This window comes from Dromaius novaehollandiae, chromosome 4, assembly GCF_036370855.1.
Source record: "Dromaius novaehollandiae isolate bDroNov1 chromosome 4, bDroNov1.hap1, whole genome shotgun sequence".
NCBI lineage: Eukaryota > Metazoa > Chordata > Aves > Casuariiformes > Dromaiidae > Dromaius > Dromaius novaehollandiae.
In genome coordinates, this window is record NC_088101.1 from 25,310,787 (window position 1) to 25,325,949 (window position 15,163).

At 38.8% G+C, this 15,163-nt stretch overlaps 1 protein-coding gene across 1 annotated transcript in view; it reads left to right on the plus strand.

Moving 5' to 3' along the window:
• Positions 1-8,106: 8,106 nt before the first annotated feature.
• Positions 8,107-15,163, plus strand: part of LOC112980897 (bifunctional heparan sulfate N-deacetylase/N-sulfotransferase 3) — a 189,632-nt gene continuing 182,575 nt past the window's right edge. The window contains exon 1 of the mRNA XM_064510628.1: positions 8,107-8,155. The gene's annotated coding sequence lies outside the window, so the exon portion shown is untranslated. The remainder of the gene's footprint in view (positions 8,156-15,163) is intronic.

The window sequence follows — 15,163 nt, forward strand, 5'->3', positions numbered from 1 at the left end:
AAATCAATGACATGTTGAGATTTACAGCAAGCCTTTCCCCAGGGATTCAAACTCTGACAAATAAGCACCCTGAGTTTATGAACTTATCAAGTTGCACTTCAAATTATTTTGAAAGACAATTTCAACTTTTACTATTTAATTCCCAAAGGATAATAACAATTTCACAAATTCTCAAAGATATGAGCAAGGGCTTGAAGTCCTGACTGCAAATGTTGGATTGCTAGTAGAGGTAGAGCATTGAGGAAATAGTACTAATATGTTCTGTCATGTAGCTCTATGCTTCTTGGAACAGACTGCAAAAAATAATTAAAAAAAGAGCCAGTGCTGATTTAACCTGAGTGCAGAACTATTCAATAGAAAAAAAAGTTAGGGCAAATTTTTGAACAGACTGTATTTGGTGGTTTTTGTCATCGTTATAATAGTGAGTCACATCAAACCATTGCCAAGGTCCTAAGCAGCAATAAATCAACAAAGGTCTACTGATTTCTGTATCCCGGGTATGGTCTTGAGTAACTGCTCAGTGGCTTCGGCAGAAATAGGCTTATTTCTGCTTGTTTGGATCTATTTGTAAGTATGGCATAATAGGAAAAGTCATAATCATCAGTGCAGAATGCAAATGAAAAGCCTTTTCCCTAGAATTAATGTATTTCCTTTTTGGTTCTGTTGCATTTTGAAAGTATGGAAGCTGAAACACAGAATGCTAAGAGAAAAATCACTTTCCCGCAGCTTCCTTTTCTTCCATTCCTGAACCATCGCATTCTTGGACCTCACTTGAAGGAACGAATATGGTGGTAATGTTAGCAACAAATTCACAAGAGAGAGTACTTACATAAGAAAGTTCTTCTTTCACATCATGTTTAGGTGGTTTGTTGCTTTGTTTTTACATAATCTTCATTTTTAACTGCAATTTATTAGGTCAGATAATTTCCAGACTGTCAGTTTACTTCCATCAGCTCTGCTTAACTGATATATATCAGTATCAATATAATATAATGAATGACAACATGCTTGAAAAATACCTGTGAAGTTTACAACTTCAGAGCCTACATGTCACTAGTATACTGGATGTGTGGAGGAAAGGGCAACTAGAAATGGGGAAGTAGTGGATTTTGCACTTGACCGGTATGCTAGCCACTGTATTGATGACAGGGAGATCACACCACGTCTAGAATTTTTGCCTTATAGAAATTTTAATTAAAAGTTTGTGTTATGCCTGAAAAACTTTTAAAACAGACTAAAATCAGGTGGAAAACACGATTAGCTATTTTGGATCATACAGTTCCATTTTATCTAGTGTGCAGCTTATTAAAGTTGACAAAATCCTCATAAAATAGTTTGAGAAATGTCATCTGAACCTACTTGTTCAAAAATATTGAGATTAGGTGTCACAAGTTTCTCTGCTAAATTATAATAATGAGTTGCTTAGAACCCAGGGCAGTATGTCAGATGTAGTCAAGCTACAGAGAAGGGGCCATTAGTTCTCTGTGCTTTATATAATGCCTATGTCTGTGCAACACAAAATTACATTAACCTTTCAGACTTCTGCGTTTGTTGCAAACGGAGGTCTGATTAGCTTTCCACTATTACCTCTAGGTTTATTTCAATGTTGCTGATTTCCAAATTTTCACTCTTCTTGAATATCATTATTTTGGATTTTCATTCTTCAGCCGTTAGCTGACATTTATTCCAATCTGAATCTTATTTTCCTGGGGAAGCTGTTGCCTATTGTTTGCTATCCCTGCTAATGCTTTTTTTAATCCACACTAGTATTTGAGTTTCATTGAAGCTTAATATTACAAGCAGTTTTGTTCAAATAGCATTGCTGCTTTTTCCACATACCTGCTGACAAAACTAAGCAAGACTACATGTGCTGGCTGTCCCAAATACTGTGTCCCACCTTGCTCCCCACCTGGTATTCAACTGCGGTCTTTGTGTATGGCCTTCAACCTGTTTTTAATCCAAACTTATACTAATGATTTTTCTTATTAAAACTTCTTACTGTAATTTGAATATATAAAAGCTTTCCCTCTAACATCCAGTTCTGTTTTTATATCAAACAAGCCATGAAATCTCAAAGTAGCATAAATGCTAAAGCAAAAAATCTTGATTACACAGCCTCTTTTGAAAGCTATTTGCAACATTAATGTGGATTTAGACTGCCCAGATGTAGATATGTAAAATATATATATATATAGTATATGAGCTTGTCATCTACATTCCCTTTATGGTAAAGAAAGAGAAATAAGCATATTTTATCCTGCAGTTTATAGCATCCTAAAGCAGAGGTCTCCATTTGGACAGCAGAGTCATGCTCAAGAAACGCCAGGGTCTCCGTGTCTCTCCACTAATTGAAAAGAGATCTGGGATATCCACTCTGTAGGTAGCTAATGTTAAGTGAGGTGAATTCTATCTTTAATACTGCAGGTGTGGTTTTTTGTTAGATTAGGTTTCTAAGTTCTTGCACCATCTTAGTAAAATTTTACACTGGAATTCAAAGCATTATGATCCCTTACTGTAAAATTTTAAAAGCTACTTCATTGCTCTTTAATTTAGAGCATTCTAGTAGAAGAAGGTGGTTGTATTAAACACAGTTTTCCCGCTTGGTTGCCTTCAGTTTTTTTGAGGTTCTGCTCCTAGCATGTTGGGAAAAATATTTGTGACAGGAAAGTGTGTTTTATGGAAGTACTGCGGATTCGTACTGCATCAGTAAGAAGGACCTTTGTCCAGAGTGTTTATGTTGTCTGTGCTTTTGCCTGCTGCAGCAGCTCCAGCCCTTTGCCAGCACATTCAGAGTGTGAAAGCTTTCTCAAGAGACTGGAAAGGCTGCTAACAGCACTGATAGAACTACCACTGTGGAAATCGTCATCCCACAAGTATCATAAAAGTTTGTATTGCTGCTGCAGTAAACAAAGGCAACTCTTTTATTCTGATACCAGAAAAAATAACTTTCTTGTGCCCTTATCTTACATTTTTCAAAGATATACCAGCTAGAGAGCTCTCACATAATGCCTATTAACACTGGAATGAGGCGTTGGGTTTTTTATGCCCATGAATGCTGAAGATTTACCAGAAAAAAGGATTGCAACTCCTTTTTCAGATTGGAAATTTAATTTTAATCTACCAAAGTTCATATACACCACAGGTATTCCTCAGTAGTGACAAATTCTGGATTTCATGTTAATCATTTAGTGTCAAGCTCTGCTGCTTTTCATTAAACCTTGTTAACAGGTTGACCTACTGGGAGAAAAAGGAGTAAGTAACAAGATTAAAAAGAGTGCTCTCTTTCCCTGAATCTACTTGACTCAGTTTCTCATGTCAAATAGAATAAAACACTGATCAGTGGTTTTTTCCAACAGCATAGCCTCAACAATTCAGCAAGTCTTTTTGCAGAGACATACCACCTTCCACAATTAGCTCCAGGACAAAATTTTGAGAAATCTATGAAAGCAAATCAGTTAGGGCACTCAGTTTGCAGAGAAGATACCTGGTACAATTAAGCAGGATAACAAATGGAGGCTTCCGACGCTGGGGGTAAGTATCCCAACAGCTCTGCCAATGAAGTGCATCTATCTGTGCCTCCTGTGGGAATTTTATTTCTTAGAATTTTTCTCTCACCTCCTGTGTGAATATCTTCACAAAGTGGTAATTGTAAGGTGTTTTGGTTGCGTGCTCTGACTTCTTTGCTATTGAGATGCACCTCTTGGTACCTCACGCGTTTGAAAAGGCCTCTGCCTCAGCCTAATGCAGATCAAAAACAGAGCCAGAATGGTTGTGTGTGTATATGTAGAGATTTATTTGCACCACAAAATGGAATACTTGTTTTTCACCCAGCTTTAACACACATCTTACGAGAATTAATTTGCTCTTGTTTTATAACACATCTGAAAATACAAACTGCTAGTTAGATATAGAGAATATTGAATTTGGTTCTTCAGCATAACATAATTTTAAAACCTCATTTCTTTGGACCACTGGGATTGTGCAGAGGAGGTGTTAATGTGTATTTCCTTGGAAGGAGAAGTTTTTGGTTTTGTTGGACCTTCCTGTGTCTCCTTATAACCTCTGTTGCAGCCCTTGGAGAGCAGTAGGGAACAGTCTCAAATGGCTGATGCTGTGCTGCCTCCACTGCTCCCCATGACAGACCACTGCAGTCTGCTTCATTAGCATCCCGGTTTGGTCAGAGCTCTCTGGGAGGTCCCTTACCCGTTTTGCAACATGTACATTCAGCAATTAAAAACCATGTCCTAGAGGAGTACTGTATCTGAATATCACTTATGCATATCTAACTGCAAATAGAGAAGAGAATTATACCTTCTCATTTATTAGAAAGTCTACACTTGTATTTTGTGTGCAACAATAAAGAAAAAAAACCTAGACACAAGGAAATGAATACTTAGTCAATTTAACTTCCCTTTCATTGATTTGCAAACAGATAGTAGAAAGACAAAAAAGATAAAATAAGCCTACAACAGATAAAGAAGCTTATAGCAGGTAATTATAAGTATAAAAACCAGTTAAGATAAAGAGAAAAAAAAATGTCATGTAAAAGAATTGAAAAAGAACCTGGAATTTTCACTATTCAGTTGTCCAAAACTGGTGAGATTCTTTAGGCAATGAGTTGAAAAATAAAGCAGGGTATGTCGGAATATGATCTATGTCCTTGCTTGGTACATGTTGGGGAGCTCCACTGACTTCAATGGGATTTTGCTGGCGAACACTAGCTGAGTACATCAGAGGGTTAAGATCCAGCTTAAGAGGAGAATAGACCCCAGTAGCTTTGAGGCTGAGAGGAGTCTTCTGTACTAATGTCCTGTCATGTTACATCCAGTTGTTCAGTCGAAGGCAGGATAGTAGGTCAGAGCTGTAGGGAGCTATTCAATCAGCTTGTCCACATAGGAGGTCCTGGAAACGGGGAGAACAAACGTACAGCTCAGGCAGCCACACAGCGTAGCAGAGTGCAAAAGGCAGCAAGGGCAGACTGCTTTTGTAGCCACGTAAGATTATGAAAAGCCTTGCACCAAGCTGGCCTGCCTGTGTCTACTTTGAAAAATGTAAAATACATTGCTCATTATGCTCACTTTCTCATTTTAACAGCATTGTTTTATCTGCTGTTCCTTCTGTGCGTCTTTAATGAGTAATTCCGGAACACCCAAAGCAGGAAAACTTGCATTTTTTTAATGTCCTTCCTAATATTTACTGGAGTCATTATACTGGCCCTCAGTCTGGCGATACTGTCTCGGTGCCTTTTATCTGAAAGCCCCGTGCTTAAAGAGCAAGAGGTGTTTATTGTTTCCTTTTTCTTACTGAAGGTGGAGGTATGTGTCCTTGCCTCTAAAGCACGTAGCGAAGGGGCAATGTAGCGCATGCAGTTGCTAGGCAGAGGAGACCTTCTGTGGCTCATGTACAGGACTGTGCAACCAAGGGCAGATAATGAAGGGCAGCCTCTGCTGTAGACTCTGATCTGCGTAAGTTAATGAATCTCTGCTTGCGCCAAAGTATGGATTGACTGTACCTCTGAGCCCATTTCAACCTCATTTTTGTGAAAGAGTGTTCCCGTTCTCTTTGTCTCCACACAGATGCACACACACATGCATGCATGCACGCACGCGCACCCACACACGCGAGCCCCAGTTACTGCCCACTTCCTCCAGGCACTTGCTCTGCACCAGCTTTGCTGCTCATACACCTCTCCCTCAGCCAGTTCAACTCGCTTGCCTGGCAGGCAGCTGCAGTGACAGAAGAAAAGTCATGGGACTCTTTTCTTGCAGGCTTAGCAAATTTCAACAACTCAGTGGAGAATCTGGCAAACACCTGAGCTGGTGCCGGGGCAGGAAGTGGGCTGCGAGGGACAGGAGGGAGGGATCCCGTAGCCTAGGGCCAAGGAGCAAGAGAAGGAGGGCACAATAGCACCGGGGGCAGTAGGAGCAAAAGTTTTTTTGGCAGAAGCAAGCTTAACTATTATATATATATATGTAGTGTCAAACTATATATAGTGTATATATACACACACACGTATATATGTGTTTATACATATATATATATTTTTTATATATATATAGTGTCAAACTGTACCCTCTGCTTTCCTGTATGTCACTGAGGGATATATTTAACTGTCGAGGTCATTGTGTCCGTGAATGAATTCTTAAAAGTTAACTTAGAGTCCAGCAGAATAAAATCACTAAAGTATATCTATATATGTAAAATAAATCACCCTTACAGAATTGCTGACCATAACATTTGGAAGCCAGATTTTCAGCTAGCATGTAAACCAATGTTTGGTACTTCTAAGACTACATGAGAGTCAATGTTTCCCTGTGTTTAAATGCTAATTATATTTACTATGATGTCTACAGCATTCTCTTGCTTCTCCTAGAGACAGGATAACAAACACCAGTCAAAGGGAAAATATCACAGTTGCGTAGAAATCAGGTCTTTAACAACATCCGCTGCAGGAGGGTTCTTTTTAGAAAACCTTGTCAGAACCATTTAATTATTGAGCAGTTTGTATGGCTGTTGACAAAGGGGTTTTTGAGCACAGGGACATGAGGGTTTTTAAAGAATAAGAGGCGCCATTTCCTGTCACAGTATATGCCCTTGAGTTTTTTATTCCCTTACTCAGAAATACAGATTTATGAAGATAAATCCTCCACCAGTGTAAACGTATGTGGCTCCGGTGAGCTCTGACAAAGCTGCTGTGTGACATTTTATCCTTGGGTGAAATCACCACTTTAAGCTGAGCCAGTTGCATTGTCTGCCACTGCTGAAGGGAGCGAGCGTCTCCGTTCCCAGCCCACAGGCCGCCCCCTTCCCTGGGCTGGCTCCAAAGCTTGCTGCCCTCTGCTGAACCACGGCAGCCTGCTAGCCCTGGAAAAAACTATTTGGCTGTAACGTGTAACTTTACCCTGGACTGCAAGCGTTTCCTCCATAACTGTGCTCATGGTGTTAGGGTGAAATAATTCACTCAACTGGAGAAAAAAAATCAACTGTGTTAATCAGAAGGAAAAGTATTAAAAAGACAGTATTGCTCCCAGTCTAAAACTGACCTAAAGCACAGTCAGAAATGTGGAACCACTGTAGAAGTGAACATGTCAGATAATAGAAGCTTGTTGCAGTTCTGTAACATTAGGTAGACATCACTTTAAAGACACCATTGCTTTTGTACTTTATTAGAAATTTGGGAATAGCTTCTCAAAAGATTTCTGGTGATGCTGAATTCTAGAGGAGAAATAATCTAATTCAATATGCAAGTATTCCTGCACAGCCTGTTTCTTTAATACAAAGACTCTGCATGTCATTAGTATGAAGAATTCTGATATGAAGATCTAATCTTAAAATAGTTCACTCTGAGTGTCTTCGTCTTATTTAGGAAGAATCAAAGATGATGTTCCCATATATATATGGCAGAACCGCAAAGGAGGGCTAATGATATAGTCAACAAAACTTAATTTCATTCATGCTACCTTGTGCTAAAGTTCGGAATTCATGGAGTATATTAGTTTGGTTTAAGCTTATTCCCTTTTCTAAATAAGATGTCTTACATATTGTGAGTGGAAACTTAAGAACGGGAATCTGTTGAGTAATTCCTAATTACTGTTTAAAATCTCTACTTGAAACAATTACTGTTACTAAGTTATTCCGGCTAGAATTAAAAGAAAAAAAGACAATGGAAATTAGGAGAATTTGACCCCTTATGCAACTTAAAGTCCCTGTTACAGGATATCACAATGTCTTGCTGTAACTATGATGCAAAGAATCTTTTGCTACATACAGACAAACCATACAGGATGTTACTTTCTTCTCTAACTTCCCTGTTTGTTTTGAAAAAAAATCGTAAATTAGAAGTTTGCTTCAACAGAAGAAGTTAATAAATAGCTCTTGCTGATGCAGGGTGTTCCGCTAGCCTTGATGTGCCATTTTCTGTTTGACAGCTAGCTTGTATAGAAGATTTCCTACAAGAGGTATATTGTTTTAACCATGAGACTCAGTGTGTAAAATGAATAATTATTTGGTGGATCTAAAAAGTATTTCTGGGTTAGCTAGACAATGGGTAATGTATTTTTTCTTCTTCTTTAGGACTAACAGAAAATATATTGAAAAGTCAGCTGCAGTGGAGAGCAAAGCTGGAATGCATGACACTTCAAGGAGGGAGATTCAGGTCAGTAGTGCAAATATGTTCCTAATCCGTTTCTGTACAGTACTGCAGTGCTCTCTGATAGCCCTATAACTAATCTTGGAACTACAGGTGTTGATACAGAATAGTAAGTATAATTCTTTTGGGTAACTTATACATCACTGAGAGGGTAAATCATCCACGGTGCAGGATTTTTTTACCTTTAGAAAATCAGACTTCAGAAAAAAATCAGTATGTACATGGTGGAGGAAGAATCTAGGTTTTGTAGTGAAGTACAGCATTTTTTTACCTTTAGAAAATCAGACTTCAGAAAAAAATCAGTATGTACATGGTGGAGGAAGAATCTAGGTTTTGTAGTGAAGTACAGCATTTTTTTACCTTTAGAAAATCAGACTTCAGAAAAAAAATCAGTATGTACATGGTGGAGGAAGAATCTAGGTTTTGTAGTGAAGTACAGCATTTTTTTACCTTTAGAAAATCAGACTTCAGAAAAAAAATCAGTATGTACATGGTGGAGAAAGAATCTAGGTTTTGTAGTGAAGTACAGCATTTTTTTACCTTTAGAAAATCAGACTTCAGAAAAAAATCAGTATGTACATGGTGGAGGAAGAATCTAGGTTTTGTAGTGAAGTACAGCACACTGTTTCTTCCAGTAAAGAAAAGTATCAGGAGGGGCAGTGTAGTCTTTCTCAGTTCATTAATATTCTCTCTAGATGTTATAACCATTATTTTAGTGGTGGTCATTCTGTGAAAAGAAGGAATTCTTAATACTTTTTTCTACCTCTCAGACTTGAGAAACAGGATCTATATCTAAGAAAGGATCCTGTCCTAGGTGTTGTGCATGTTTGTGCACATATGCACACACACTTGGATGAATTGAAGCAGCAGGCGGTCAATCTCTAAGTGCGTTAATTTATCCTCAACTTGTGAAAGTGTGAAGTAGGTGTCATCTTTTTCTGAAAAAAACTTAGTTCATCCCAATTTGGTGCTCTTTCCTTGATAAAAATGCTACTACTATTTAGATTATTGCCAAATATGTATTTTTTAGATTCTACAGCACATAATCAAAGAAGCTCATGCCGTCTGATATTCTCTGCCATACCTGTGAAAAGGTTAATTCACAAAAGGCTTCAGCTTTAAAAGTATTAGCTGCCAGAGTGAGCCTCATGTCCTTGGAGTAAGAGTTTGGTCTCATGATTTAGTGGTCCAAGTTTAAAGACATTTTCCTCCATCATGTTGTAGACTAGTTCAATTTCTGCTAAAGCTATTTATTATTAAAGTTCAGGCTTCCTGCCTGCTCTGAGGACTAATAGGCAGAGGTGGTTGGGCCAGGAGCTTAGCCTACCTCTCACTCTTTGGCAGTTAGCTTGGATGCCAGCCTTTGTTTGCTGGTGGGGAATCTTTTGCTGCTCATTGACATGAAAGAATTCAGCCAGAACTCACTCCAAGTAATAACAGATCAGATTTATCAGCAAGAGTTCCCTCTCAGCAGACGAATATCCTGAGTGTTTCTCCAATGTCTTTTTTTTTAAGCACTCGAGAACCATACAAGCACCAGTTTCTTCAAACTTTTTGTCCAATCTTCAGCCCAAGCTTTTAGCTTATTTTGTCCCTAAGCAGTGGCCTACTCAGAAATCTTCACAAAAAATCTAGCCCTTTCCTCCAACTAAGCTTGTAATTTCCTGCCAACTCACTGGACTATCAAGGCTCAGAGGGGGAATGGCTGCGTTTTTTATGCTACTAGTTATGCAGAGGAGGATGCACAAAACTTCCTTTGGGCTTCGCTTGTTCATAAAAGACCCAAGTTATCTCATTTATTTCAGCTGCTAAAAGGCCACCGTAAGTTGTGGAAGCTTCCAACATCACTTACATGCTACTTGGACTGGCCTCAGCACAATGCGTAGAGTGATGATGAAAACACATTTAATCTCTTGACATCACAATTGTGCTGCCACTGACTAGCCCCATCCCTGGATAGCAGACACTCTAGCATTTCTAGAAGTGCAGGCAAAACCAGGTGCTGGTGTCACTAACTGAAATTACCAACTTCAGAGGAAGTTCATTCTACCATACCAGAGATTTTCAGTCTTTGGTCTGAAGAACCCTAGGAATTCATGGTTACTTCTGTAAACCATGCAGTTCATGGTCCCTGGGGTGATGAGCTGTGGTTCAAGAAACTGCTCTCTGCTGTGAAAAGTGACCTGATCGTGACTAGGTTACAAACAGGTCCACACCTCCACTGGAAAAATGTAGGGCTGGTGGGAGGACGAGCTGAAAAAGTTTGAGAATTGCTGCAATAAACACTTCCAACATTTTGTTTCCTCTACCATCTTTGGAGGTTATTACTAATGTATAAAAATGCAGCATTCCTGACCTCTGCTGTTTTGTAAAATCTGCCTTTGAGAAGTGTATTTTCTACTTGGAGCTCTCAACACAACAGAGCATACCAATGAGCCCCAAGTAGAGATTCCGCAAGAAAAATCTCAATGAGTTGGCACATGCAGTATTTTCTGTGTTAATTCAGTGAAATAGCCACGTTAAGTGGAATATTCATCATTAATGAGCTACAGTAAAAATGTCAGGTTAGTACTGGACAAATACATTTTAACACTCTTGCTTATCTGTTTCATTGTTTCAATAATGTGCATAATTTTCTGTTAGAACAGTGATATGTGTGGAGTTTAATGGTGTAGGCAGCCTTGATTTCATAACAACATAAGCCAATGTTTTATTACATTTAATGACTTTATAAATTAATTGATTAAACTGCTCAGTAGATTTAGGCTTGGTGTATAAAATAGCCTATTCTAATCCAAAAGTTAATTGAATGTATATCAGATGTCTTTCATATAAGGACTTGATGTTACTTGGTACCCATTTTCTTCCAAGTAAAATGAACATAATTAAGAAGCTCTTAATTAGTTGAAAGATGCTTTTGGTTTTATTTTGCTTTAAGTCTTGGCAGAATTCTGTTCACTATCTGTTAAGGTAATTGCTCCCAAACCATTACAGTTGATCATATCAGAAGGCCCATTTTAATTGTATACTCTCTTGATGTAGACACTAATCAAGGAAAATGTCTACTGGGTTAATATGGGATTATGTATAAAAAATCTGGGTTGCCTGGTAAATGACAAAGGTACTGTGAGTCAACAGCGGGGTCCATTTTGGATTAGATAAATGTTTTAGCTGATGTCTGAGAATGAAAGACTAATAAATGAAAATAGCTTGAAGCCAAATTGCTCTTAAGACTAAGTTCTACTTTGAGCCAATGTTCAAATCGTTCTCGTCCATGAAAATTCCTGGAAGAGTATTTGGAAACATAAGCAGAAGATGGCATCTGTGCCCGCACCAAAAGGTAGGCAGAGCGTGTCTGCTAAGAATGGATGTTGTCAGAGGAGTTGATTGCCCACAAAAACATCCATCTTTCTCATTTTGTAGTACTGCTGTAATGACTACACACTTCTATGTTCGGAATTTACATTGCTGTCTTTGCTGCACCAAAATGTACAGTTCATTTCCCTACTTCTGCTGTTATCACAAGGCATTTTTTACATTCTTAGTCCTTCATCTTCCATTTGGGCATAGGCTTGCTAGCTGCGGCCCAGGCAGATGTAAGTCTTCAGGTCCAGAAAGGCTGCTCTGCAGCCAGTTATGTTGTTTAAGACATTTAGTTATTGTCTGCCATGATTCATGCATCCTCACTGCACAGTTTATTCAAAGTTAGTTATTTATTGCTTCTAACCCTCCCACTGTCCCTGGACAGAAATCTCCCTCCGGCAGTTGGCAGTACTTTCAGTCAAGATTACCTGGCTCAGCTCTAGTGTAACACGTAGGCCAGAGGTTGAATCTCTGCTTTCATTTGGGTCAGTAATGTGCTTATCCGTAACAAGATTGGTGGGTGGGCGATCCATTGGACGGTCGTTCCCTGTGATGTTCTCCATTTAACAAGCATGCGGCAGTACCACAGGAGGGAATCCAGGTGTAGCACAGCACGCAGAACCCCCCATATCCTACGCCTTCCAGAGACACTGGGACACGCGCCGAGCATCCAGCTCAGTTCATCCTGTAGTATGTAGCAGTGGGGCTTGCCCACTTCTAGGCCAAACCAGGTGGGATGTTGAGCTCTAACTCTGAGTGAAGGAGGCCTGCTTGTAGGTAGGAACTTTCAGAGGTCGTTCTCATGCTAACATATTTGTATAATGGTTGCTGTGCAAAAAGGTTGGCTGTTACCTTGCAGACCTGCTTAGGGAAGAGGGCAAGGAAAGCAAGGACACCAGACAGGTTGGGTAGCCATGCTGGTGCACGTGCCTCACACAGCGAGTGATGGACACTTTGGTGTACACCTTCTTTGGTGCTTTAATGGCAAATCGAGCTTGCAGGCAGAGGCCCCTTGGAAGTCTAGCAGCTTTGTTATGAAAACTGTCCTTCAGGGAAAACTGTCTGGTTTGCAACAAATATAAAATTACAACTTTGCAACTGTGTTTCATAGTCTCAGGCAACTTTACAGCACTGTCTGCCTTTGGACAAACTAAGTTTCTATCTTAGCTGTGTGCTCTGATTTGAACTGGTTTTTCAAGTGGCCAGCGGCCAGCTTATATTTTTAATGCTCTTACAAACGTTAATGCCTATATATTGTAGAGCTATCTAAAGAAGATAGCCTAAAATTACAGAAATCCCAAATTAAGGGACATTTTAATTTTAAATTGTTTGTTGGAGGCAAGGGGGATTAAATGCTTTTTACCTGTCCATCTTCTCTTGGATTATATGAAACTTTTGGTTAGTGAACTGATTTCTCTCTCTTCCCTAGCTATTTAACTTAAGACCATAACTCTGAAAGTTTAGTTCACTAAATTGAGATGTCTGAAAGCATTGCCTGGAAATGGTGCTCACAGGAGTACATCATATGTTTGTGCAGAGGAGAGGTTTGCTCCTGCTAAACTCAATGGGGAAATTTGCAGGTGTAAGTGAAAAATAGTATCTGCATGTTAAGGTTCATGAGGTTTTCATTTCTTTTGTATATTTTTAGTCACTGGCTGGCCAGTGCTACAGTTCATCTAAATAACATTTCATATTCTCTCTTCTTCTCCCAGAAATGTAATATAAGCTGCAAAGAAATAAAATGCCAAGTGTCTAGCTATTGTTGCTTATTATAAATGGACAAAATACAAAAAGGGAAACTGGGTAGACCAAGACACACTATTTAATAGGTGAATGGTGATGCAAAGCAGCGCAGGTGTTTGAAAATGAATTTCCTTCAGCAGAAGAAAATAAAGCAGGAAGTAAATTAGTGAAGGATATCCAACCTTGTCATCAAGGTAAAAGAGACTAAATGCAAAGGTTCTTTTTAACGTGGTGTTTAGCAATATTTCATTAGCAGAAAGGTCAATTGGGGAGAAAGAAACTATTAAAACCTAAATTCATGTCTCTCTTTACTAAGGCAAACAAACTTGTCACATGCAATCACCTTTAAATTTTGAATGTAAGAATGATCTTGCATGAAAAGAATATTGTACGTTTTTTTCTTTATGTGTAATTAACAAGTGGAAGAACTGAGGAGGCAGAGGTACATGGAGTTTAAGGGCTAAAGATAAACACAAAGCATGAGACATGAGAGACTTATGAAAAAAAATACTAATCTTAGCAATTGTTTTGGATATTTTGAAAACTAGAGAATTTTTCACACAGCCTTAAGGGAAGATGTGTGTCGGTGACACAGTTTCAGGAAAGCATAAATTATTTTCTCTGAAGGTGTGCTGTATTTTGAAATATTACTAAAATGTTTTTGAGGCTAAATTTACAACTGGTGATATTGACCTGAGAACAAGTTTCACAGAGTTTCGTGGTCTCTAATGCACCTCTTCTCCTTTGGTGCCATTGAGAGGAAGCTGGCCCAGCAAAGGCAGTGATTGTGGTAAGGGGCAGAAGTGAGTCTCTCTCTTTTCTCACAAGGGTTTATCATTAAAGAGTAGTTGAAATATTCATTATTCCTGGAGTCCTGTGTAACAGTGGCAGCCAAAACTCTTGAGTAGCAGAATCAAGAATAAATAGATAATTAAAGATCAATTCCTTGCCTCAAGCTTGATTTTCTTGAAAGAATCCTATGCTTTATTGTGAAGTTCAGCTTTTCCTTCTCCCCCTCAAAATCTCATTTACCATTAAAGCTGCCTAATGGGCTAGCATGAGAATAGTTGCTTATCCAGGCCAGGCAGATATTCATATTTTAATTTTTTGTGTCTGTGTTCTATCTTATCATTGCTTGTTATGTGTGATTTTACGTAGATTACAGTAATTACAGAGAAATATTGAAGCAGATCTCCTACAGATTGGAGGTATGAGGTCTTGAAAACACCTACTTCTGATATGTTTCTCAGCAGGATCCATTTCGTTATTATGAAACCATTGCAAGAAACCAGAATTTTTTGCGTATGACTCCAGACAATAATATGTGACGAGCAGCCTGATAGGAGGGAGCTCAGCCTGCTAAAGCGGAATCTGCAGCTGTGAAAAACAAAAGTTGTGGTACAGTAAATAGGATAATATCTCTGAGCTTTCAGTATCTTCAGTAAGAAGAATAATTTGGTCTGTGGCAAATACAGGACGAAGTGAAGAATCAAATTAAACCCCAGAACATCAAAGTGCTTGGGGTGCCAAAGGCTGCACGGGGAGATAATTCATTTTTGGATTGCTTGTTTTAAAAGGTACTTCATCTTCATATCATAAACTTTCCTTTATGTAATGAAAAATCCCACAATTTTCAAAGCAGAAAAAACAGGAAGTTAGAAGCAGGTGCTGTTGTTTAGTTTTAGATATCAAAGGTATGGAAAGGACGTTTAAACTGATTGGAAAGTGAAATAGGTTCTCGTCTAAGATTTTTTTTTTCCTTATTCAGTGGTCAGGCCTCCAGTCACATGTGCAGGGATGATTCTGGGGAAGGGAGTTAGGGAGGAGAGGAGGGGAGGGGTGGAACAAAGTAGAAGAGAGGAGAATTCCTGGGCTTCCTTCACATGCATTTCCATGGTGTATATGCTC